This window comes from Bos taurus, chromosome 3 (genome assembly GCF_002263795.3).
Source record: "Bos taurus isolate L1 Dominette 01449 registration number 42190680 breed Hereford chromosome 3, ARS-UCD2.0, whole genome shotgun sequence".
Taxonomy (NCBI): Eukaryota; Metazoa; Chordata; class Mammalia; order Artiodactyla; family Bovidae; genus Bos; species Bos taurus.
Genome location: NC_037330.1, coordinates 30,357,381 through 30,384,908, shown reverse-complemented (window position 1 = coordinate 30,384,908; position 27,528 = coordinate 30,357,381). Strand labels below are relative to the sequence as shown.

Here is a 27,528-nt window from a genome sequence, read left to right as displayed (position 1 = left end):
ATATTATGCTTTCCAGTTAGACTATAAACTCCAGGAATGATAGGGCTAGAACTTATTTCCCAAACAGGGATCAAACCTGGGCCTCCTGTATTGGGAGTTCAGAGTCTTTTTTTTTTTTTTACTTTTATTTATTTATTTGGCTGCACCAGGTCTTAGTTGTGGCATGATAACTCATAGTTGCAGAATGTGGGATCTAGTTCCCTGACCAGGGATTGAACCTGGGCCCCCTGCATTGGGAACGTGGAGTCTTAACCACTGGACCACCAGGGAAGTTCCAGGGCTAGAACTTGTTCTTGCTGAATCCTAGGTGTCTCTGAATCCTAGTGGCTGGTAGCCAACAAATCAGGTCCCATCTTCCTAATCCTCTTCTCTAACAAAATGCCATGTAGACATTTGCAGGGACCTAAATCCTTCATAGGAAGGCATATTATGAAGTGGATGGAAAACACAGTTAGAATGAAGGTATAAGTTGGGAAGTTACTAATTATTCAAAATAACTTTTTTGGCATAAGATAATTCATATCTAGGGCTTCCCTGGTAGCTCAGATGGTAAAGAATCTGCCTGAAATGCAGAAGACTGGGGTTCAATCCCTGGGTCGAGAAGGTCCTCTGGAGAAGAAAATGGGCCTGGAGAATTCCACAGATAAGCCTGGTGGACTACAGTCCATGGGATTGCAAAGAGTCAGACATGAATGAGTGATTCTCTCACACACACAGACATTTCATACCTATATTTATAATTTTTAGAGAAAGTTCAGGAGTGCTGAACTCATTAAATGGGAGTCAAAAGTTACATAATTCTCACCTAACCATTAAAGTTTTCAGAACTAAGATTAGAAGTCACTTAACCTCTAACAGTTTCCTAATCTATAAAATAAGGAAAACTGACCACCTGGTCAGTAAGATCTTTTCCGGAGTTATATGAATTAACATTTAAAAGGCCAAAAGATACATAAACTATTTAAACACTGATCAGTTGGTTCATCCTATGGTAGCATGAATCTTTTTCCTTTTTAATCTGTTTAGGTATGTTATAGCCTATTATGTTAAGCTTACAACTAAACCTTTAAACCTATTCAGCTATAAAAATATCCCCAGACCATTAACTTGCATTTTTAACAAGGGTCAATGCAGTCCAATGAAAGAACAGCATCCAATCCCTGAATTAATTACTAAAGTTCAACTTGTGTTTAAATAATACCCAATACCTGTTTTAAGGGCTAAATGTCTTAAACTATTTATTTTCTCTATGGCAACCTGAAGGCAAAATTGTACCCTAAGGCATAAAACTTGGTCTTATGGGTATTTTTAGTGCCTAACTAAAAAACTACACTAAAATACATATTCTCTGCATCACCTCACTGGGCTGGTAGCAGCCATCAAAATTGCTTATTAATGGCTAATTCCTACTTACACTCTAAAAAACTCACAATTCAGAGTTCACCGTATCATATTCCCCTAGTAACTATATCCACATTTGTTTTATCAGGGCACTGAGGTGTCCACATTTTATTTCAAAACCAGAATAATTTTTGGAAAAACAAGTTTCAAAACTAGTTATGACAGAGCAGATGCCAAGTATAGCACACTAGGAATCTGACTCAAGTAGTACTTTTTTGGGGGGTTAAGATTAATTACAAACTAATTTTGGCAACTGCCTGTCGCATTTGAGTCGTGACAAAGAAATGAAATGTTAAAACGCACGTGGGGAGAAAGTATGTATCTGGAACAAAAAGCGAGCATCATACCGAGTGTAATGCTATGCTTCAGACTCCTCACCTCAGGGCCGCCTTAAAGTCCCAGAGTGAGGGCGCTGCGGCGGACGTTCCGCAGCCACAGGTTGAATGACAAAGAGTTCCCGTCAGCACGACTCCGGGAGTCTGCCAGTTGCAATGTTCCCTCGGCAAAGTCCACTCAAACCCTGCAGTCACGTCTTGGCTACGGGGACTGCAGTTCCCCCGAGCCACTGCCGCAAGTCACCAGGTGGGACAAGGATTGGCTGGCCGAGGAGGTTGGGGCGGGCGTGCCACGAGTCCAAAATAACTCCCGCCCTGAATCCCTACCCTCGGAGAACACTGCCAGCAGCTTGAAGGCACCACGTGAGTCAACCTCACGTCGTCCCTTTCCCAGATCAAGCATCTCTTGAAGAGCCTACTTAAGACTAGAGGGGAAGCGACTTTCCCAAGGTCACCGGCACCACTACCCAACTCCTCGGCCAGGCCGGTGGCCCGCACCTGACAACGGGGCCGCAGCTCTGCTGAGAGGCGCTGTCCCCAGCGCTTCAAGGTCTCCTTCAGCAACGCTGCGCTCCGAGGCCACGTGGCTGCGGCGGTCCTAAGCCCCCGCCCGGCCGTCCCCCCTCCCCTCGGAGACCAAGCCCTCCACTCCCCCACGCCTCCCTCCAAACACGCGGAGGAAGCAAGGACACCGCAGGGTCCCCGCCAAGCACGCAACTGGCCGTTAACAACTAACCGTTATACGCGGCTCGCGGCGCCTAGCGTGAGCGTGACGCGGCGGCGCGGCTGGAGTTTTCGCTGGGCCCACGGTCCAGGTCGCGTCCTTTGCCGGCTGCCTAGTTCGCTCGTCCGAGCACCCACGCGCCCGGCTAGTCACGTAGCAGCTCGCCAGCACTTTGTCGGGCCCGGCCCGCGAGGCTGCCTTATAACCCGGGGCCGGAGCATGCGCACAGGGGGTGGAGTTGGCCCTCACGGCCACCGCCCCCTCCCCCCTACACTTACACCCGAACCGCGACTCGCGCCTCCACAGCTCTCAGGCGCGCGCCCGCAGAGTCGCTTTCTCTCGCTCGCGCGCGCTGGCGCCCCCCTCCCCGCCACGTGACCCGCGGCCCGGCAAGACCCGCGCGCGGCGCCCCCGCTATGCGGCAGGGACCTTGTAGCCGCGCTCCTCTGCGGAGTCTCCCCTTCGGCCCGCCGTCGGAGGACCTCGGGGTAATCTACTCGCATCTGGGACACCAGCGTCGATCTCACCCTTAGTCTAACTGCCAAGGATGGATTGGGCGTGCAGCCTGGGGCCTGACTCAGGTGTGGGGGGCGATGGTGCGCGGAGAAGCTGGGAACTGACTGGAAGTGAGGGATTGGGCGGGGTTTGAATGGACGCGGGTGCATCTCGGACCGGGGAAGAGGCCGAAAGCCGGCAGTTTAGAGCGCGGGCTGCGGCCTCGCTTCTTGAGATCAGTGACCTCGGGGAAGTCACTCAAATCCTCAGGGCCTGCTTCCTGCTCTCTGAAATGAAAACAGTAATACAGGCGACCTCATAAGGGCTTTTGGTGATTTTGATGAGAGAATTTATGGAACTTTTTTACATTTGATGAATGGTGAGTATGAACACAGAAGACGGGAGAAAAGAGCTGGTCTGACGGTGGTGACACTGGCCCCACGAGAGGATCTGTGTGTCGGAAATATGAAGAAATGAGACTGCAGAGAGGCCAAATTTTTATGGACGCTGAGGGTTTGGAACAAAATATAATTATAATTAAAGGTTCTGAAGGGCCGATTATATACTTAGCAGTTCACCTGAACTATCCTCAGGACCCTATGATGTTGAAGTGATCAAACTGAATAAACATGGAGTGCCTCTGATGTCCGAGACTTTTGAGAAGTACCGAAAATGTATGGATCAAGGCGCCTAACAAAGATTTTGGGGGGAGGTCGAGTCAGATGGAGATAAACCAACGTTGACCAGCACAGGAAGCCTGCGTTCCTCTCCTCCCCTCACCCCTCCTTACTTAATTCTCTTTACAATCCCGAGTGGTTCAGCCTTTTGTTTTGCAAATGAAGAATCTAGATTGTAATGGAATGGGCCCTGAGGGATACGATTCTGAAAGTTTCCAAATACTTTCTCCCTCTCACCCACTCCGCCTCTGTTTCAGGCTAGAAAAAGTTTTCAGTAACAGTTAAACATGTTAGAAAACAGCATGGAATCTACAGCCAAGTGCTACTTATGAGCAATAATTGCTTTTTACCTTTGATAAATACAGAGAAGGAAGGCTGTTCAGGTCCTTCAGTTGGTCAGGACTTCAGCAGCACTTCAGGACTGTGACGGGTATAAGCAGCATTCAGGGTAGATGGAAGAGAGTTAGGAAGACAAACTAGGACTGGTTCAGATATGAACTGTCAGGACCTGAACGGTGGAATGTAGGAGGAGCATAGTATGGTAGATTCACAATATGGACCCAGGATCAGATCTGAATTCGAGCTTGAATACTTGGCACTTACCACGTCTTTGTCCTTAGGTAAATCACCCCCGCTCCCACGCCCCCGCCGCTGCTCTGAGCCTCATTCATTCTCTGCTTTGTAAAACAAGGACAGTACCTTCCTCATAAGGTTGTTATAATAATAAAATTAATATTTACTTTAGTGTCTGGCATATAGTAAGAACTAAATAAATGTATAACTAGGGGAAACTGTGAAATTGAATGCTAAAGATTAACCCTAAAGTTCCCTCACTTGGTCCTAACAGTGTAGTCACAGGATCATACTTAGTGATGTATTGTACTTTTGTATTCCTTTTCTTGAAGATGTCCACCAAAAATATATATACCACAAGCCCCATAAAATCTGGATCTGCCCCTAGTAGGCTTTCTAATGTGAAAAGAATACAGGCTTTGGAATCAAAAGACTTGTTCCCAAAACTTATCCCTGTTACTTTGGGCAATTAATTCACTGACCTATTCTGGGCCTGTTTTTTTTAACCAGGTAATTTGAAGATAGTATCCATCAATCTGAATTGTTGTGACAGTCAGGTAAGATAGTATTTGCAAAAGTGATTGGTGGAACTTGATAAGTGCCCTATAAATGTTTATGAATTAATATTATAATTTTTCCACAAAGTTTATAAAAGGCAAAGATAAAAAGCAACTCCATTGACATATATACACTACCATGTGTAAAACAGATAGTGGGAAGCTGCTATATAACACAGCAGGCTCAGCTTGGTGCTCTGTGATGACCTAGAGGTGCAGGATGGGGGGAGAGGGAGGGAGGTTCTAGAGGGAGAGAGAGAGATGTATACTTATAGCTGACTCACATTGGTGTACAGCAGAAACCAACAACAGTGTAAAGCAATTATCCTCCAATTAAAAAAAAAGCGATTCCAAGATTCTTAGCTGAAAAAGTAAAAACTGGGGTGGGTGAGCTGGCAAAAGTGATGAAATGGTACAGGTAAAATTCTTGCTTTTCTGCCAGGTTTTCTTCCTGATTAATCCATGAGACATTGAAGAGGTAAACTAGTAAGTGTAAAATCAGAAATTTAGAGCTGAGAGGAGGTTGAAAATCATTTAGCATAACTCCCTAATTTTACAGAAAAGGAAATTAAGACCCAGGGAAGCTAAAAGACTTTTCTGAGGCCACCCATCTAATAAATGGCATGATCAGAAGAACCAGATATCTAGGCTGAAGGTTATTGTACCAAGGAATTTTTAAGTTAAAAGCATTTCATCACAGGGTCTTGCAAAATCAGAGAAGGTATGGTGCTCTCTAGTGGCTTTTGGCTTTATCACAAAATTTTCCAGATAGACTTTTCTATTTTAAAGGTTGATGGACTGTTTGCAAGCTTGTTAATAAGTGAGCAAAATCTCTGAAGATTTCAAGGTAAGAGTTATAACTTCACAAATTAGTAAGAGAATGAGAAAACGCAAATTTTGAAGGTTCAAAACAACTAGTTACTATTCAGACTGAAAAGCTACTCAATTTTTTTATCTGGAAAAGGAGAATAAAATTACTGTGTTTTTTCTGAGTTCAGCTGCATACTTCACTTCCATTCCCTCAGTTACTCCATCATTTCTGTGAGATAGGAAATAACAGGAAAGCATTCTTTTAAAACACAAGAATACTTAATAGATTAAAAATGTTTCCCCATTTAAAATTTATAGTATTTCGATTGGGAATATGGGAAGAGAAATTTACAGAACTATCCAAATAGGGAATAAGAATATTCCTTTTTGACCTGTTTATCCTCTTAATTCAATTTGATTTCAGCCAAATTGGGTGAGGCTCTTTTTTCCGAAGTCCTTTTCCCATATCGTCATTCCATTCAGTGGTCTGATGTGACTTGTCTCCTCCTTCTTGCCTCTGCCAGCACAGGCTGGTTTGGGCTGATGCACTTCATAATCTACATCACTGATTATGATCTTTCCTAGCAAGCATTTGTTTTAGGCATGGTCCTACATATTTACCAGACCTGTCTACTTTCTTGACCCTGGCTGACCCTGAGCTTGCTCCTTCCTTCTTTTTTCCTCTCTCCTTCTGTCCCTTCTTCTATCCTCACTCCCTCCCTCCCTTCCCTCTTCTAGGCAGGTGGGCTGAGAGTGGGGGAATAATAATACCAATAAATTGATGATAGCTAAGATTTAGGGGATATTTGTTATATGCCAGGCATTGATTGATCTAAGCACTTTACTCATATTAACTCATTTACTCTTCATAAAAATGCTATGGACTGGGTACTATTATAATCCCCATTTTACAGACCCGGTGGCTCAGATAGTAAAGACTGCCTGCAATGCAGGAAACCCAGGTTCGATCCTGGGGTTGGAAAGATGCCCTGGAGAAGGAAATGGCAATCCATGCCAATATTCTTGCCTGGAAAATCCCATGGACAGAGGAGCCTAGCAGGCTATAGTCCATGGACTCGCAAAGAGTTGGACACGACTGAGTGACTAACACTTTCACTTTCACAGTTACAGAGGTAACAGATACAGAGAGGTTAAGTAACCCAAAGTCACACAATTAACATTGGAGTTAACAGAAAATAGTCATTATTTGGTTCTCAGTATACCCGCCTGCCAATGCAGGAGAGAAATAGATGCAGTTTCAATCCCTGGGTTGGGAAGTCCCCTGGAGGAGGGCACAGCAACCCACTCCAATATTCTTGCCTGGAGAATCCCATGGACCTAGGAGCCTAGCGGGTTAAGGTTCATAGGGTTGCAAAGAGTCAGACATGACTGAAGCGACTTAGCCTAGGCTATAAATACATGAGTAGAAATGGTCATTTGCGACTTATTAATACCATAGGAGACTAATCAATAGACTTTGAAGGTCATCTTAGGAAGACCATGTTCTAAGTTGCTTCTACCTCAGCTAAACAATCATTGCCAAAAATCTATTGGCCATAAAAGCTGCCTTTGAAGCTAGAAAGTTCCAAGAGAACCAACCCCTGCTTATCTGAATCTGGAATAGTTGTGAATCTCTGGGCAGCTAAATTGGGGGTGGAGATGTTAGGACATCTTTTTGAACAGCTAAATTTTAAGGTCACCTATATTCCAGAAAGTTCTGGGTATCCTGGCACCTACATTCCATGCTGTGAGATCCTTCAGTGAGAGTACTTGGACTCTTCTTATGGCCTTCATCCAACAGCAGCAGCAGGCAGTTGGAACTCCTGAACATCTGTACCTCAGACCTAGTGTGAGTCAGGAGAGGGTTGCATGCAGGAGAGGGAAGCCTCTAAGGTCATAATGATCAGCTTTATGTATCCACTTGGCTGGGGAGCCAGGCCTGGTTGTTCTAACTGAACCTTGATACTGCTGCACTGGTGTACAAGATGAGGCTTGAATAAAGCACAGAAATCAATCTGTGGTGACCTCTGAGAACCCTGAATCTTCCACAGTGCCCTGCACCAGACAGCACCTGTGACACCTGTGAAGCTGTATGTCACACTAGGTCTGAGGTACAGATGTTCAGGAGTTCCAACTGCCTGCTGCTGCTGTTGGATGAAGGCCATAAGAAGAGTCCAAGTACTCTCACTGAAGGATCTCGCAGCATGTAATGTAGGTGCCAGGACACCCAGAACTTTCGGGAATATAGGTGATCTTAAAATTTAGCTGTTCAAAAAGATGTCCTAACATCTCCACCCCCAATTTAGCTGCCCAGAGATTCACTTCACCTGTGACAGGTGAAGTCGGGGGCTACCAATACTACTTCTGAGCTGTGTATTAATAAAGTGAAGCCTCTCCCCACCCAGGAGTTCAGATGTCATGCCTATCATATTTTACCCTGACAGGCCTATTTTTTGAGGTTGTAGAATAAGGCCATACTCCTTTGGATAGGGTATAAAGGTTTTCCTAAATAAGGTAAATGTTTTCATCATCAGTTGCTCAAAGAAGAAGAGAATTCTCACAGAGGACAATTTGGAACATGGAACAGGTAAGGTGGCACTTCTCAATTTACCTTCTAAGGGTTTGGACTTAGAGGAGTTAAGAAATGTTGAGGATCCCCCTCACTGATGCTGGGGAAATGGCCTCTGCCACAGAGTTTCCTAATATTAATCAGGCAAAGAGGATTTCCTGGAGACCCCAAAATGAAGGTAAATATTTATGTTTTGTTAGTCTGCTTATTGAAACATCACTGTACTTACCCTTGAACTTCAGTCATGTTTCATCTAAATCAAGGATTCAAATCAAAAAGCCCTCAAGAACTAAGAAAAGGTAATCAGCTCACTGTAAGATAGTAAAGACTTTCCTGGGTAACTCATTTGGTGAAGACTGCCTGCAATGCAGGGGACCCGGTTTCCATCCTTAGGTTGGGAAGATTCCCTGGCGAGGGAAATGGCAACCCACTCCAGTATTCTTGCCTGGGAAATCCCATGGACAGAGGAGCCTGGCAGGCTACAGTCCATGGGGTCTCAAGAGTTGGACACAAATGAAGTAGCTAAACCACCACCGCCACCACCAAGATAGTGAAGAACAGTGAGCAGCATGGAGAAAGAGTTCATACCCATCTAGACATCCGAGTTCATGTTTTTCAAATGAAACATTTACCCATATAGCACTAACAGTACAAGTTTACCTGAGATTTCTGCATAACGTTATTCAGTAATTCAAAGAAAATAGAACTCTTTAAATTCCAGACTTTTTAATAATAAGTGGAAAACAAAATTATGGGGGGGGTGGGGGGGTGCGGTTAGAAAGTGAGTAATGGGTAGGCAGATGGGGAATAGGGCAAACAAATATTGTAGCAGGCTAGTCTGCTCCAGCCTGGTCTCTACTGAAGTATTTAAGAAGCAGACAAAAGGGGGAGTGCTCCTTGCATGCCCCAAGGTCCTCCCCATGGTGTCAGTGATGATTTAAGAAAGATCTTCAAGGAAAATCTTAGAACAAAAGTTTTCGTGACAAAGGTTTGACAGTCCCCTCCCTATGAGGAGAATCTCCTTCCATTATGATCTTTGGCAGATCAGGATTCAAGTTTAAGAGACCCTGTGGATTGCCTTATAACTTCACCCACAGTTTTCTCCTATCCCAGGTCCATGGTTCCATTTTGGTCACCATGGCCACAGTAACTGAAATGGTCTGCTTCATTCTTTGCAGTGGACAGCCTTCAGCCCTGTAGTCCAAACCAACTGCTTAAAGATGAGTTATTTTCTCCCTAGTGTCTCAAACTCATGGTCTCAGACTGAGGATTTTAATTTTATCTTGCTTTTGGAGAGCCCCCTTTAAGGCTCCATATACATAATGCCTCTTACTGTTTACCACTTCTAATCTAGTAGCAAAAAAGGAACTGGAATATCTTGTAGTGGAAGATCCTCTGTTCCATGATGCCTACCTCCAGGATAGCTGGTCTACCAAGTGTCCCGAAACCAGAAGTATACTAACTCTTACCAAGCTCAGAGTATACCATTCCACTGCAGCTGTTTTGTTGTTTTTCCACCACTCAGTCATTGTTTTGTCTCAGGGATGCTTGCCATAACCACATCACCAGGAACCAGGATCTGAAGAAATTCCAATAATGAGTTTTTTGCTCCTGTTTCCAATGAAAAGATAAATTAATCTTGGCGCCTTCCAACTTCATATGAATCCCCTCTGGTTTGCTAGTCATTTCATTGACCAGCCCAGGTGAGACATATGCATGAAACAGCCCAAATATGCTTTAGCCATAACATGGGAATATATAATGCAGGCTATGTTGATTACCAGGCTCACTTATGGAATCTGGTGGGTTAAGTGAGGTAAGGTAACAAAGATCTTCCACCAATAATCTAGGAAAATCTCATCCCATTCCCCCAAACTTACATGTATGTTATTAAGCTATTCTTATGCTTAGTCAGAAAGTGAGTAATTTTTCACTTATAATTACTGTAAGGCTCTGATGTAAACCTTAGTCTAATTCATAGCTAATTCATAGAGTCCAGCTCTTAAGTGCTGGACTATTTCATTTATCTAAAGTTTTGAGGTCATAGGGAGGGATGGGGATGAGGAAGATAAGAGGCAGGAAGGGAATAGATGGCTATTGTATAGTCCCAACCCTGAGCCTTAGCCATTGTACATGCTGTTTCTTCATGGAAAGCGTTTCCTCCATGTAGCAGGTGAGCTGTATACAGAATAACATGGAGATGAAAGAAAAGCAGATAGACTAACAAGGGAGTAGTTTTAGTATTTCTATTATATAACTCAAACCTCTATGTAATCCAGTTTAGCTGCCCCACTAATTAATGTGAATTAATAAGTCTCATAATTATGTTTATTCACCAGGTTCTTTCTACATAATTATTGTTATACACTTTAATAAATTGCTTAGGAAGGCCACCTCCAAATCCAAATTAAGTGTAATGTTTCGTTTCCTATTTTCTTCCCAGGGGCACATGATTATGTTGGAAAAAGCTTTGACCTGATAATTAAGTTCCGTATCTTGCTCTCCCTCCTCGAGAAGACTTAGATCTCTGCTCTCTCTTTAAAACATTACATACTTATAGGCTTTGCCTATCCAACGGAAGGACTCTTCTAGGCTGTAAGTGGCTCTCCTGAAATTTTAAGGATTTCAAACAAAAATGCATGCAGTCTTTGTACTTTAAAATTCAGGCATTCCAAACTTCTAATGTGTTGTCTGTGATTAAGAATGCAAAAGTCACAGGATTCAGGAAATATCTTGAGAGTATTAGCCACATGAACATTTTGTGATGTAACTTATACATTTTTTTAATATAGAAAGCTTTTCCTCAGGTCAGCAAAGCAAATTAAGTTTCAAAGCTGAGGGGAGGGAATGAAAGGTTATGTTTTAAGGTAGATTAAGAAAGCCTGTGGTTTCCCTTGTGGCTCAGTAGTAAGGAATCCGCCTGCCAGTGCAAGAGATATGAGTTCAATCTTGGGCTGGGAAGACCCCCAAAAGTGAATTTTTTATTCTTATATTCAAATTATACATGGAGTTCTGATTCAGTTAAGTTTTATGACATGAGAATTGTCAAAAAGCAATACATTATTACTGTATAATTTATTTCTGTTTATTTTAAATATCAGTAATCTCTGTTTTAAGCTTGTTCGGGAAAGAACAGGCTATGAACTTTTCTCAACCTTTGATGCAGAACTCAAGCTGAACTGGCAAAGGACATTACCTCAAAGAAATTATTTTTTCTTAAACAATTTAATTTTCTTTTCTCCTTCATAGTGTATCTCTATAAACTTCTTACAACAGGGACTGTTTCTTCTCTTGGTATCATACAGATTGCTTTATATAAACCTATATGTATATGGCTAATACAAATTGGTTGATATTTCAGAGTGGTGTCAGATGGTAAATAGCAGCTAACATTTATACAACACAGCCTCTGTGCCAGGTACTGTTGTAAGCATATTGAGAGCGAGTTTGTAAATCCAGTTTGTTAGCCTAGGTCTTCAACTAATGCAATCAACTATATAGTGCTGTATTGTAATGCATTTATAATACTTTCCACACAAATAATACATAAAAGACAAACTCAAAAAATAAAACATTTTAAAATCTTACAATACAGTACCTTGAAAAGTACAGTAGTATCAGCTATATCCCTGCTGCTTTTATGCTTGCTTCCAAACATCCTGGGCTTGAAATAAAGATACTGTGCATGTGTATTAAGTCACTTCAGTTGTTTCTGATTCTTTGCAACCCTATGGACTGTGGCCCACCAGGCTCCTCTGTCCATTGGGATTCTCTAGGCAAGAATACTGGAGTGAGTTGCCATGCCCTCCTCCAGGGGATCTTCCCAACTTGGGCATCAAACCCGCATCCCTTATGTCTCTTGCATTGGCAGGCGGGTTATTTACCACTTGCTCCACCTGGGAAGCCCAAAAGATACTGCAATACTGTACTGTTGTACTCTATGCAATACTATACGGCAGAGTACACAAAAGCACAACACTTGTCGGGGATGTCCACATGTGGCAATGACCGTGTAAGCCAGACACGTGAGCTAATTTGCATCATTTTGGACATGTGAACATTTTGGACAGGTTCACATCTGTGAAAGTTCACAACTTAAAGGTTGATACATAGGAGTCTTACTTTATTTTTCTGGTAAAATGCTTTAAAAATTTGTGCTGCCATTAATTCCACAATTCAGCCTTCACTCCCTCAACAAGAATAACTAGAATTCCAGTGTCTTCTCTTTATTATTTTGACTCCAATAAGATGTCACTTTTTAGATCCATGCTTGCCCTCAAGACTTGACCTGAGTATGCAACTGGGCTTCCCAGGTGGCTCAGATGATAAAGAATCTGCCTGCAATACAGGAGACCTGGATTTGATCCATGGGTTGGGAAGATCCCCTGGAGAAAGAAATGATTACCCACTCCAGTATTCCTGTCTGGGAAATCCCATGGGCAGAGGGGCTTGGTGGGCTATAGCCCATGGGGTCAAAAAGAATTGGACATGACTGAGTGATATCACAATACAGTTGGTTATCTTGTATAAAGCAAAAAACAGAGCCTTAAGTAACTTTGTATTTGGTATAAATCCTTGATTAGCTTCACTGAAGTAGTAAGAGATACTATGAAAATGTTGATTAGAATTTTGCTTGCTATACCTTGCATAATTTTTCAGAAAAATATTGGCCAGGACAATAAATACATGCCATATATATATGACAAAGTGAAAGTGACATCACTCAGTTATGTCCGACTCTTGGCGACCCCATGGATTGTAGCCCATGGAATTTTCCAGGCAAGAGTACTGGAGTGAATTGTCATTTCCTTCTCCAGGGGATCTTCCTGACCCAGGGATCAAACCCGAGTCTCCCTCATTGTAGGCAGAGGCTTTACCGGCTCTAGAACACAGGCTCAATAGCTGTGGCTCATAAGATATATATATATATATATTGATATTGGTATTTCTCCCGGCAGTCTTGATTCCAGCTTCTGCTTCCAGCCCAGCATTTCGCATGATGTACTCTGCATATAAGTTAAATAAGCAGGGTGACAATATACAGCCTTGACGTACTCCTTTTCCTATTTGGAACCAGTCTGTTGTTTCATGTCCAGTTCTAACTGTTGCTTCCTGACCTGCATATAGGTTTCTCAAGAGGCAGGTCAGGTGGTCTGGTATTCCCATCTGTTTCAGAATTTTCCACAGTTTATTGTGATCCACACAGTCAAAGGCTTTGGCATAGTCAATAAAGCAGAAATACATGTTTTTCTGGAACTCTCTTGCTTTTTCCATGATCCAGCAGTTGTTGGCAATATGATCTCTGGTTCCTCTGCCTTTTCTAAAACCAGCTTGAACATCTGGAAGTTCATGGTTCACATATTGCTGAAGCCTGGCTTGGAGAATTTTGAGCATTACTTTACTAGCATGTGAGATGAGTGCAATTGTGTGGTAGTTTGAGCATTCTTTGGCATTGCCTTTCTTTGGGATTGGAATGAAAACTGACTTTTTCCAGTCTTGTGGCCACTGCTGAGTTTTCCGAATTTGCTGGCATATTGAATGTAGCACTTTCACAGCATCATCTTTTGGATTTGAAGTAGCTCAACTGGAATTCCATTCATGGCATCTGGTCTCATCACTTCATGGGAAATAGATGGGAAACAGTGGAAACAGTGTCAGACTTTATTTTTTTGAGCTCCAAAATCACTGCAGATGGTGATTGCAGCCATGAAATTAAAAGACGCTTACTCCTTGGAAGGAAAGTTATGACCAACCTAGATAGCATATTAAAAATCAGAGACATTACTTTGCCAACAAAGGTCCGTCTAGTCAAGGCTAGGTTTTTTCCAGTGGTCATGTATGGATGTGAGAGTTGGACTGTGAAGAAAGCTGAGCGCCAAAGAATTGATGCTTTTGAACTGTGGTGTTGAAGAAGACTCTTGAAGAGTCCCTTGGACTGCAAGGAGATCCAACCAGTCCATCCTAAAGGAGATCAGTACTGGGTGTTCATTGGAAGGACTGATGCTGAAGCTGAAACTCCAATATTTTGGCCACCTCATGTGAAGAGTTGACTCATTGGAAAAGACTCTGATGCTGGGAGGGATTGGGGGAAGGAGGAGAAGGGCACGACAGAGGATGAGATGGCTGGATGGCATCACTGACTCGATGGACATGAGTTTGCGTGAACTCCTGGAGTTGGTGATGGACAGGGAGGCCTGGCGTGCTGTGATTCATGGGATCTCAAAGAGTCAGACACGACTGAGCAACTGAACTGAACTGAACTGATATATTTATATACATGTAAGTTCCCTATCACTTATAATGTAATAAAGATTAATGGGTTGGTTCAATTTAGAATCTAGCAAAATGACAATAGTTTTTTCCTTCAATTCAGTCTTTGTTTTTCTTCTTAAAAAGCCATTTAGTTTTCATGCAGTTATGACATTTCACCATTTAGCAGTGACAGGAAGTTTGATAAAACTGCCATTAGATAAGCTTGGGACCTGACTTTTTATTTTTTTTATTTTATTTTTTCTGACTTTTTAATAGTAGAGTTAATGCATCTTCTTCTAGATCACAAGAAGTGTTTTTTCCAATGAGTAGTAATTTCATAGATTTAGGCGGATGAAAGATACTCTAGCTTTGTTTACTTAGGAATGTTTAAAGCACTAGCCTACAACCAATTATAAAAATGTGGTTCTTCTATTAACCAACGCACTTTTTCTAGCTGTTCCACACTTCTGTTGTTTCTGAAGACATTTACAGAAAGTTTGCTACCATTTAGGCACATTCATTTTAGCAATACCACTGCTATACTTAGGGATTCCACAAAGCTTTAGTAATCCAAGTGCGTGTTTAAGACATTCATTGTACTTAATTCATCCATTTATTCGTTCCATATTTATTGAATTCCTACTAGGGAAGTCCCATAGTTTTTTTTATATATGCATATTATGGTAGCATAATGTAATATACTATTCTGCATTTCTCCTTTTTTCGTTTAACAATTTCTAATTTATAAGATATATTGTTCTTTGGGCACATTAAATTCATTTCAATATTATGACCAACACATTTCAATATTAAAGTTATAGTAAAAAGATAAGGAAGTAGAAATGACTTCCTGGTGTTCCAGTGGTTAAGAAACTACCTTGCAATGCAAGACATGGATTCTATCGCTAGTCTGGGAAATGAGATCCCACATGCCGCAGAGCAGCCGAGCCCTCGCTCCACAACTACTAGAGAGTCCGTGTATCACAATGCAAGATCCCACATGCCACAACTAAGACCCGACACTCTAGAAAAGACTTTGAAATGATTTCCTTAAGTCAACAGGGTGCTGTTTATTACAGAATCAAATGTCTACCTTTTCTAAAAAATAAATTATAAATATACACGTGAAACAACAACCAAAAAAATTAAGAGGAAAGAGAATAAGAGTAGATATATGTTCAGGAAACGGAGAAGGCAATGGCAACCCACTCCAGTACTCTTGCCTGGAAAATCCCATGGATGGAGAAGCCTGGTAGGCTGCAGTCCATGGGGTCGCTAAGAGTCGGGCATGACTGAGTGACTTCACTTTCACTTTTCATTTTCATGGATTGGAGAAGGAAATGGTAACCCACTCCAGTATTCTCGCCTGGAGAATCCCAGGGACGGAGGAGCCTGTTAGGCTACCGTCTATGGGGTCGCACAGAGCCGGACACGACTGAAGCGACTTAGCAGCAGCAGCATGCTGAGGAAAGAACCTATATAGGCTCAGAAAAAGGTAAAAGGGCAATAAACTATGTAAAGATGTGCTTTGTGATTCTGTACATGGTGTTACAGGTAGTTCTTTGGAATGATAAACTATCAACAATAACCTGCTCAGCCAGTAAGTCAGAGTCCAGCAAGGGGGTTCTGTGGGTTTCCATTGTTTCTAGCTTAGTGTTTTTTCTGAGGCGTCCAAGAGAGCATCACATTTGTCAGGACCACTGAAAGCCTTTAGTTTTGTCTTTCAAAAAGTTCTAATGAAATGGCTAGATGGCAGCCGCTTCCAAGGTGTTTATGTTTCTATTTACCTAGCCAATCCACTCACATAATATGAGTCAAATTGTCGGATACCTGAATGTAATATTTCTGTTCTGCCATCATAATTTTGATCTAGTCTAGGACGCTGTACATTTAAAAATGAATACCTGCAATGTGTATTCTTCTAGTTCATCCAAGATTCACTTACCAATGTTTAAAATTTATTATTGTTCAATGCAAAAAATTAATGAAGTCTTAATGTCTCATTAAGAGTATTTCATTATTAAAATATTAATGGAAAAGGTGCTTCAGGATAGGGTCTTGAAATGATTTACTGGTAGCTTTGGGATTTAAAAAGTGAAACATAATTATAAAATTATTTGTGGATAGATAAAAGGAAAACTGTAAAAGAACATTAATTGAAGCTTTGGTCTGGGACCATAATTTTGGCGATTTTTGATCTTCAAAAACAACGGAGTCTTATGGTATACATACAATGGAATATTACCCAGTCATAAAGAAGAATGAAATAACGCCATTTGTGACAACATAGATAAACCTAGAGGGTCTTATGCCAAGTAAAACAAATCAGAAAAAGACAGATACTGTATGATTTCTTTTATATGTGGAACTTAAAAAAATAAACATAACAGAAATAGAGACATAAATTTAGAGAACAAATATGTGGTTCCCAATGGGGAAGAGAGAAGTAGATGAGGGAGATTAAGAGGTACCAACTTCCAATTGCAAAATAAAATGAGTCATGGAGATGAAATGTACAGAGTGGGAAATATTGTCAATAATAATGTAGTATTTGTATATGATGACAGGTAATAACTAGATTTATCATGTGACTATTTTGAAATGTACAGAAATATTGAATCACTATGTGGTAGAACAGGAACTAAGATAGTGTTATAGGTCAATTATACTTCAAAAACGAACTCATAGAAAAAGAGATCAGGTTTACGGTTACCAGAAGCAGGGTGTTTGGAGAAGAGGCAGTTAGATGAAGACAGTCAAAAGGAACAAACTTCCAATTATAAGTAAGTACTAGGGATGTAATGTACAAAATGGTAAATATAATTAACACTGCTTTATTTATATATGAAAGTTCTTATGAGAATAATCCTAAGAGTTTCATCACAAAGAAATCATTTTTTTTCCTATTTCTTTAATTTTGTGTTTATATAATATGATGTATGCTCACTAAATTTATTGGGATAATCATTTTATGGTGCATTTAAATCAAGTCATTATGCTATAGGTTGTGACAAGTGTCATGATATCATTTATATGTGAAATCTGAAAAATGATACAAATGAGCTTATTTGTAAAACAGAAATAGAGTCACAGACATAGAAAACAATTTTACGGTTACCAAAAGGGAAGGAGGGCAGGAAGGGATAAATTAGGATTTGGGGATTAACAGAAACATACTAATATATATATATAAGATAGATAAGCAACAAGAACCTACTGTGTAGCTCAGGAAACTGTGTTCAGTATCTTGTAATAACCTATAATGGAAAAGAATCTGAAAAAGTATACATATAGACATATATATATATAACTGAATCATGTTGCTGTACACCTGAAACTAAAACATTGTAAATCAACTATATTTCAATAAAAAATAAATAAATTTAAAAAACCTGAATCTTCAGGGCACCTTCTAAAATCTACCCCATCAAAAACAATGAGACATTTGAGAACATCTCAAAAAGAAAAGTGGTGAGTGGGAAAATGGGCAAAAGACTGGAGTAGATATTTAACTGAAAAAGAGAAATGCAAATGACCACAGAAAAATACAGAGAAGTATTGAATAATAACCAGATATGGATATCGACAAGGATTTCTCTAAATTATAAAATCCAGGTCTTTAATAAAGAGCTTTTCACAAGGCATATTGGCAAAGATGTATTTAAGTTATAACTAATTTTATAACTCTCAAAGGGAACTGGAAACCAGCACTCTCATACATTGCTAGTAGGAGTAATTCTAGTTATGAGAATTTATCTTTAGGAAATAATCAGGTTTTCTTGTACAAATTTGTTCAATACGGTGTAATTTATAATAAAGACTATAAATAACCTAGATGTTGAATAGATGAGTTAAACTGTGGTTTTTCTAGATGATGGATTACAAATGCGGCCATGAAAAACATTCATGCTTTAGAAAAATATGGAAAATATTTATGATATATTATTAAGGAATGCAGTTTTCAAAACACTAAGTACAAAGCTATCACGGTTATCTTTTTAAGTAAATATGTGTAAAAGTATGGGCGCAAAAGTAATGTTAGAAAATTATAACTCAAAATGTTAAGAAAACCTTTTCCTCAGTGATGGGATAATAGGGTGGCATTTATTTAAGTCATGTCATGACTACTGAAAAAAGGAATACATTCTATATAGAGAGAGCTATTTTGTTTTAAGAATCTGTGGTAAGTGACTTTTTTTTTTTAATTTGAGATTGAGTAAACAAGGATGACAAAGTGGGAGAGTTTTCCTGTCAGATCAAATCATGCACTATTCAAACTGGAGGATGAGTTAGAAATAACCCAATTCCTTTTATTTCATAGATGAAAAAATGAAGCCCGAAGTTATCCTAGGGTACACAGATAGTATTTCAAATCCAAACAATAACTGGATTTTCTAATTCCTAGAATTTTATCTCATCTTTCTTCCTTTCTACTTATTGCATAATGGCAGAAAGTGAAGAGGAACTAAAAAGCCTCTTGATGAAAGTGAAAGAGGAGAGTAAAAATGTTGGCTTAAAGCTCAACATTCAGAAAACTAAGATCGTGGCATCCGGTTCCATCACTTCATGGCAAATAGATGGGGAAACAGTGGAAACAGTGGCTGACTTTATTTTGGGGGGCTCCAAAATCACTGCAGATGGTGATTGCAGCCATGAAATTAAAAGACGCTTACTCCTTGGAAGAAAAGTTATGACCAACCTAGATAGCATATTCAAAAGCAGAGACATTACTTTGCCAACAAAGGTCCGTCTAGTCAAGGCTATGGTTTTTCCAGTGGTCATGTACGGATGTGAGAGTTGGACTGTGAAGAAGGCTGAGTGCCAAAAAATTGATGCTTTTGAACTGTGGTGTTGGAGAAGACTCTTGAGAGTCCCTTGGACTGCAAGGAGATCCAACCAGTCCATTCTAAAGGAGATCAGTCCTGAATATTCATTGGAAGGATGGATGCTACAGCTGAAACTCCACTACTTTGGCCACCTGATGGGAAGAACTGACTCACTGGAAAAGACCCTGATGGTGGGAGAGATTGGTGGCAGGAGGAGAAGGGGATGACAGAGGATGAGATGGCTGGATGGCATCACCGACTTGATGGACATGAGTTTGGGTAAACTCCGGGAGTTGGTGATAGATGGGGAGGCCTGGTGTGCTGCGATTCATGGGGTCGCAAAGAGCTGGACATGACTGAGCTACTGAACTTAACTGAATAGTTGGCAACCGTGTTCTTTTAAGTCTGAGAAAAGAGATGGAAAAATTTTAGGATTTTGCTATATCTTAAAAACATGGTAACATATTATTTTTTAATTGTTTTCTTCATATTTTTGAATTGTCACTTCCCTCCCCTCACCCCCCAGAATTACTCATATACTGTACTTATCTTCAGAATAGTTCATTTGAAGTAAAATCTATAAATACAACTTCATGATACTGATTTAACTATCTCTTATATCCTCCCTTTTTACCCAGCTACCTTCCTCAAGATCACAGACTGATTATAAAAGATAACAGCATGGTCTAAGAAGCCCTGATATAACCTCACTGCTCACTTTATCCCACTCCTTTCAAAGCAAATCCATCATTCAAGTCGCTTCAAATTGGGTCTAATATCTGGTTATGAAAAGATTTCTGACACAAAATCATTTAAATGTGGCTTCCCAAAGGTAGAGCAAGCAGCCTTGGTGCTCAGAGACTGCTGTCATTTAGATGAGAACAGATTATTGTCATCATTATGTAATCTTGTTCGTTTTTTTTTTTTTAATCTTGTTCTTTATAAAGAAAACAATTTGGCATTTATTTTACGTTGGTCTTCATAGCTGCATGAGGTAATTTGGGGAAGTAATCTGAATGACTATCTGACCCAGCATTTTTGGAAACAAGTAACAGTTTTCAGCACAAATACTTCATGGAAATCTCCAAAGTAATATATTTTTAAATGATCAGAATATCAGAAACTTTTAAATTTTTGGAGATTGTTAGTATGCAAACATATTTCATTTGCTGACATCTCAGTCAAATCAGGATCTTGCTGTTGAATCAAAGAAGCCAAAGCCTATAAAGGCTTTCCTCTGTTATCGTCCCTATAAATAATAGATTCATTCTACTTTAATTTACCTGGGGAGGTATACACAATATGAAAAGACAAAGTCTTGGCCCTCTGTAGGTCTGTCTGGTCTACTAATGGATAATGTGGTGCTTACCTGAGACCTCCATGAGTTTAGTCTCTACTCTGTCTTCAAAAGGAGAGAGAATACATTGTCCTCTGGCTTATCCAAACTGGAGAAGACAGCAGCTGTATGTGACTTTGTATCTGACATGGTTCTGGCATCTGGACAGAATCTTTTTGGTAGTCTGTGCTTTGTCACTTTCTAGCAAGTACAGCAAGTAGGCACCTGGGCCTAACACTTAACCACTCCATAGGACCCCAGACCTCCTTGAAGGTAGGAGAAAGGGGTTCCAGTGTTCTCAGCATTTAGTTGTCAGCCTCAAATGGACCTTAGTGTTCAGTTAATGAACAGGCGGCATGCCAGGGAGAGATACATGAGCTTAGATCTCAAAGGGTTGTATTCTCTGAAGCTGAAATCATAAACCAGAACATCTGATGTGTGTCTCATAACACAATGAAGGCGGGAGGCCTGCTGACGGAAATGTCACAGGCAGCTGCTTTTAGCACTTGGCTCTCACCAATGAAGCTCCTCTCTCCACGACTACACCCCACCCTCTTCCTGCACGAAAACCATTTAGGGCTCATTCTCATCCTGCATAGCAAGAAAGAAGCTGCAAATTCATATCTGTTAAATCAGTCTAGTCTGTGGCTGGTTGATGTGCCTGGTGGATTATAAGAGTGACTGGCTCAGCCACTGTTTTGAATCAGGAAAGGGAGACAATTATGTGCCTTGCCCTGAAAGGTAAGGAACATAGCCTATAGTCCTAATAACAGTGTCCTTTGAACATTGCTTAAATTGCTTTGTTCTCCTCCTGCTGCTAAGTCACTTCAGTCGTGTCCGACTCTGTGCGACCCCATAGACGGCAGCCCACCAGGCTCCCCCGTCCCTGGGATTCTCCAGGCAAGAACACTGGAGTGGGTTGCCATTTCCTTCTCCAATGCATGAAAGTGAAAGAGAAGTCGCTCAGTTGTGTCCAACTGTAGCTACCCCATGGCCTGCAGCCTACCAGGCTCCTCCGTCCATGGGATTTTCCAGGCAAAAGTACTGGAGTGGGGTGCCATTGCCTTCTCCTACCACTATATAATAAAGCTATATAATAAAGCATTTAATGCTGAGTGACTTCCTAGCATGGTTGTGAAGACAAGGTATTCCCTCCATCTGAAATTCTTCCCTCACTTGTCTGACGCCAAATCCTCTTTATCCTTTAAGTTGAAACCTCAATTTCTTGAGGAGAGCTTCCCTAATCCTACTTTCTTACTGCTCAAAAGCAAGAAATCCCCCAGTTTATCACTCTGTAGCACCTGGTTCTTCCCTTTTTACAACCTGTGTCATGCTTAATAATTGTTCACTGTCTGTCTTCCCTATTAGATTTTAAGTTCCATTAGAGTAGGAATCTTATCTGTCTTTTGAACCTGACTCTCCATGAAGCACTGTGCTTTGCACATATTTGGTGCTTAATAAACACGCTGTAATTCATGGGGTCACAAAGAGTCGGACACGACTGAGCAACTGGACTGAACTGAACTGAAACATTTGTTGGATGAATGATGAATCGCTTCTTATAATCACTTTTAGGTTCCTTTGTGAAAATTAGTGTTGAACTCTCTGCCTTCCTGACCAGGAGGTGATACTAAGATTAGGTGTTGAATCCGAGCCAAAAGGACTGTTATTTACTGTTCAGTTCCCCGTACCCGACTGCTGCTCGCCTTTTCATATCACCCAAATCTGAATTCGTATCATCAGGGCGAATTATTTTGCACTCCCTAAGCAATCATTTTTATGAAGATTCCAGTCTGTGTTCATTTATAAGTGAAACCAAGAAGCCTACCTGGCTTTTAGAATTGAGTGTTGTTTCCTAATATTTTTGTAAATTTAAAGAATCATTAAGCTCCTATAGAAAAGATTTCGTGTGATCTATTAATAATTACTTGGAGAATGAGTTTGCCAACTTCAAATAAATTCTTACCCAAACACCTGCTTGTTGACTGTAGGTGTTTTGGAAATACTAACCTGAACTTGAGTATCTAATTCTATCTAGAAACTTTTCAGAGTAGATTCAGAGTCAAAACAAGGAAAACCAACATGATATGCCACTTACTAATTCAGTGATTTATTAATTCAGTAATTATTCATGAACAGTATAAGCCAAATACTATTCTAGATATTTGGGAATATCGGTAAATAAAACATTCTTGTGCTCAAGGAAATAGTGATAGGACTATCGTAGGATAGACTGCAGTCACCAAATATTCCTTTGCTCCTCTGCTTTTCCCAGCCTTCCTTCAGCTACGTTAGGGTCAAGTGATGTCTTCTGGCTCATATCCTTAAGGAAGTCTTGTGTCACTTTCAGGCTGAGGAAGTTATAAACCACTGTGCCTCCTCTGACCCTTTCACCCCCTCACAGAGACCTCAGGAGTTACATGTTCCACATGTACAGCTGAAAGATTGTAGATCCTGAGTCATCTTGGTTAATCGAGTGAAGGTGTGGAATAGAACAATGCACCCTTTACTGCCTGCCAACCTGGGCTAGATATAGGGCAAAGTGTGAGATATATAATTTTACTGGTTAAGCCATTAAGAATTCAGGGTTTGACTGCTAGGATAGCTAGCATTAACTACCCTGAGCGATACAACTTCTATTATTTATTCAACACCTTTTGTGTGCTAGTACACAGTTCTAGGCTGTAAGAGTGATTTATTACTGTTACAGCCATGACAATCACTTCTCTTGCCAAAAGCGAGGCATTTTTAATACTCATCCTGAACTATTACATTCATTCTCATCAGGTATGCTCTTTTTTTTTTTTTTAAACGGTAACTCTTAGAATAATACAAGTCTTGAAATCTTAGAGGGAAAAAAAGAGTGTTAGGCTTATTCTGCTGCTGCTGCTGCTGCTGCTGCTAAGTCGCTTCAGTCGTGTCCGACTCTGTGCGACCCCATGGACTACAGCCCACCAGGCTTCTCCGTCCATGGATTCTCTAGGCAAGAACACTGGAGTGGGTTGCCATTTCCTTCTCCAATGCGTGAAAGTGAAGTCGCTCAGTCGAGTCCGACTCTTAGCGACCCCATGGACTGCAGCCCACCAGGCTCCTCCATCCATGGGATTTTCTGGGCAACAGTACTGGAGTGGGGTGCCATTGCCTTCTCCGAGGTTTATTCTAGATGACTGAATTTGAAGCCCTTATCCTGATCTATAGCTGGCTGAGTAGGTTATTTAATCTGCCTTGTTTTTCCCATCGATAAAACTTGATGTTAATATTTTGCTCCTAATATCACAAGGTTATTAAGATGACTACAATGAGCTAACTTTATAAACTGTGGAGCATTTATACAAATATAACACGGCCATCCTCATCAAATTTAAGACACGACCAATTTTAGGACACATCATTATTTTATATACTGCTAACAAAGAAAAGAATGCCACAAGTTAATCAATGGGGCAATGCTTTCTATTCATGCGGCCCTTATTAAAGACCTTATTAAGTTTATTTGAGCGTGTATTTTTATCATATATTACACTAGTGCATTTTTCATACTGTTCATGGAGTTCTCGTGGCAAGAACACTGGAGTGGTTTGCCATTCCCTCTTCCAGTGGGCCACATTTTGTTAGAACTCTCCACTATGACTTGTCCGTCTTGGGGTACCCTGCACCACATGGCTGATAGCTTCACTGAGTTATGCAAGCCCCTTCGCCATGACAAGGCTGTGATGCACGAGAGTTGGACCATAAAGAAGGCTGAGTGCCAAAGAATTGATACTTTCAAATTGTGGTGCTGGAGAAGACCCTTGAAAGTAACTTGGACTGCATGATCAAACCAATCAATCCTAAAGGAAATCAACCCCAAATATTCATTGAAAAGACTGATGCGGAAGCTGAAACTCCAATACTTTGGCCATCTGATGCGAAGAGATGACTCATTGGAAAAGACCCTGATGCTGGGAAAGATTGAAGGCAAAAGGAGAAAGGGGTGACAGAGGATGGATGAGATGGTTAGATTGCATCACCGACTCAAGGGACATGAAGATGAGCAAACTTCAGGAGACAGTGAAGGACGGGGAAGCCTGGCATGCTGCAGTTCTTGGGGGTCACAAATGGTTGGACACAACTTAGGGACCGAACAACAAGAAACACTATCGCATCAATAAAAGGGAAACTATGAATGTTACAGTAAGTCTTCTGCAGCGTTCCTTAAGCAGGGTTCCACCATTTTTTTTTGTAATTTTCTTCCAAGCTCCTGATATCCAATCTACAAGTTTTGATGCTGGTGCTTTCTTGATCTTACCAAAAGGTGTTAAGGGAAAGTTTTCAGACAACAATTAGGATTCATATTTCTTGTGTAAATGCTGCTTAAATGGTTTTGTTTTTGTTTTATTGTTTTTTTTTTTACTAAAATGTCCATGGATTTTAGTTATCCTGTTTGTGGATGAGCGGGCAATAGCAGCTACATGCTGCCTCCTCCTCCTCTTCCTCCTGCTGAGAGGTAAAAAAAACTGAAAAAGACCAATTGTCTCAATTTTAGAAATGTTAAAATGTGAAAATAGATGTATCTCGAAAGAGAGAAAGTTGTTTTTTTTTTTTTTACAAAGCTCTGCTGCCCAGGAACTCACATCAGTCTTTGATCGCCATCCTATCGTTAACATTCCAGTCCAGGCCATCACAATCTTAAATTTAGGACAATGCAATAAGAACAGTCTGGAGTGTAGGGGAAAGGGAACTGGCTTTGGTGTCTGAAGACCTGAGTCTGACTCTCAGCCCTGTGGTTTTTCAGATGAGCTCCTTTGGAGGTCGAGTCACTATTCTTTGGGGAAACACCTAATTCAGAAGGTTTTGGGGGGTTAATGTACACAAAAATACTTTAACTGTAAAATATATATGCAGAGGAAAAAGAACTAATGGTTGTGGAGTGCCAGAAATGGTACTGCTTACTTTGCTTGCATTATCTCATTTGATCTATGTAAATACTAGTGTTTGTTGCTCAGTCACGTCCGACTCTGCAATCCCATGGACTCTAGCCTTCCAGGGTCCTCTGTCCATGGAATTCTCCAGGCAAGAATTCTGGAATGGGTTGCCATTTCCTTTTCCAGAAGGAGTTTCTTGATAAGTATCTTGCTAAGGTATATACTGTCTTGATCATCTTGCTATCTAATCCACTTAATGCTGTATTAAGCCTTTTCCCTAAAATACCTCTTTTCTTGCCTCATACCTTAAAGCAGAAATCATATATTCTAGTGTTTGGAACATGAACAAGTTGATGACTATGAGCCGGTCACGGAGCTGCAGCCTCTTACTTGCTTTTCTTGCCTTGCAACCAGAAACACTTGAAATGAGAGACCCTTGAGCTACTACTGCCTTCTTTGTGACTCTGTCGCCAAAGCCAGCCCCCAAGGACCATGCAGAAAGTTTTAACTTATTGTAAAAGTCTAAAATGAATCTAAGATTCAGGGTGTTAATCTGAGCAAGCATTAGACAATGTGAACAGAACAGGTGTGCAAAGTTGGCATCCAAAAAAATCATAGAAAACAGAGACCCCATTGAAAAGAATATAGTTTTGGGGACTGTAATTCTATTCATGGGAGGGGAAATTACCAGCAAGAAATCTAGTTCTGGGGATTAGAGGTATAAGGCAGGAACCTCTTTAAAACTAGATTACCTTTGAGACTGAATCTTTAACTAGTGACTAAGTTTTCTCCTGCTCTTCTAGCAGGAAGGTTCTGAATTCTTGAGTGAAGCTTAAACTGCAGGTTAGGGTTATAGATTCAAGCTCAAAGGCTAGAGCATTAAGAAGTTAAGAGCTAAGCACATTGTTACACGAAGTATATGAAATGCTATCTCAAAATATAAATAGGTGTGAGTAAGGTGGAGTGGGGTGGGGTTTAAAGCAATAAACTTTATTATATTTCAAATGTCCACAGAATAGCTTTGTGAAGCCTCAGAGGAGTAAAGACCCACAAAAATTGGGGGTCTTCAAGGCTCATCTAAAGGCCACCATCTTAGGACACATTTTCCAATAGCAGTGCTAAAATGTTTAATTTATAAAGTGAAAGTGAGCTCACTCGGTCGTGTCCGACTGTTTGTGACCCCATGGACTGTAGCCTACCAGACTTCTCCGTCCATGGGATTTTCCAGGCAAGAGTACTGGAGTGGGTTGCCATTTCGTTCTCCAGTGTAAACATTGATTAGTTTATGTGTATTCACACTGATTCTACGTTAAGATTTTAAGCTTGAAGGCAGTAATAACATCTTACTTTTTAAAATATTCTACGTGTGCAATACCTAGCATAATGCTATATAGTGCTAAGAAAACTTATAAATGTCACCCTTTTCCATTTGAATCTGGCAGAGATTGTATCTTGCATGATCTCTATAAAAATGAGAAACTGGATTACTTTTTGGCATTCAGCACATAATTTTCTGAGAATACAGCCACTCCAGAAAATCTATCTTATTTTCAGAACTATTGCAAAATCTGACGCTTCTCTTCACTTCACTGGTATGCCCTTGTAATTGCCAAATGTGGCTTTGCCTCATGGAAATTCTATGGATTGCCAGCCCTTGCAGCTGTTGACCCTTGAAGTCTAATTCTCCTATAACATTAAATCAAGCAGCATTTCTTAGTGACCTAATAAGAACAGGCACTGAGCTAGTTTCCATCAAAGGCAAAGGTACACATTATCCCTGCCCTCAAGTAGTTTTTACAAAAACAAACATGAATATTTAAATAGTGTAAAGACAACTGATAGGAATAGGAGAAAGGATAGCAAAGGCAATGATACAGAAAAAAAATGAATTTACTGGAGGACAAAACATCTTTTTTACTTCCTTTATCTAGAAAGCCAGGATCCCAGTGTTAGAGCTGTCTGTGTGCTATGTTTCTTCATGCCACTATTTGAGGTGTGCTTGTGGAAGACATATGATGTCCTTGTCCTATACGTGGACCTTGGGCCCTTCCTGGATTTTAGGCTCTCAT

The 27,528-nt window shown here is 40.6% G+C and overlaps 1 protein-coding gene and 2 long non-coding RNA genes across 7 annotated transcripts in view; 1 reads left to right on the top strand and 2 right to left on the bottom strand.

Moving 5' to 3' along the window:
• The window catches only part of SLC16A1 (solute carrier family 16 member 1), a 33,810-nt gene extending 29,740 nt beyond the window's left edge, over positions 1–4,070 (bottom strand). For 2 of the 4 annotated variants that reach the window (XM_059882554.1, XM_059882555.1), the window contains exon 1: positions 2,473–2,637. The gene's annotated coding sequence lies outside the window, so the exon portion shown is untranslated. Of the gene's footprint in view, positions 1–2,472; positions 2,638–3,982 lie in introns of those variants that run through there. The other 2 variants (XM_024986151.2, NM_001037319.1) reach the window with 2 other exon arrangements.
• The window catches only part of LOC107132296 (uncharacterized), a 64,027-nt gene continuing 39,229 nt past the window's right edge, over positions 2,731–27,528 (top strand). The window contains exons 1-4 of one of the 2 annotated variants that reach the window (XR_009493889.1): positions 2,731–5,609; positions 8,107–8,159; positions 9,684–9,844; positions 10,585–10,736. This is a non-coding gene — a long non-coding RNA (uncharacterized lncRNA). Of the gene's footprint in view, positions 8,160–9,683; positions 9,845–10,584; positions 10,737–27,528 lie in introns of both variants that reach the window. The other variant, XR_009493888.1, reaches the window with a different exon arrangement.
• On the bottom strand, positions 12,244–20,804 carry LOC132344861 (uncharacterized). Its single transcript, XR_009493893.1, has 2 exons — positions 20,589–20,804; positions 12,244–13,758 (listed from the first exon to the last, which is right to left on the bottom strand). It is a non-coding gene; the product is annotated as an uncharacterized lncRNA (long non-coding RNA).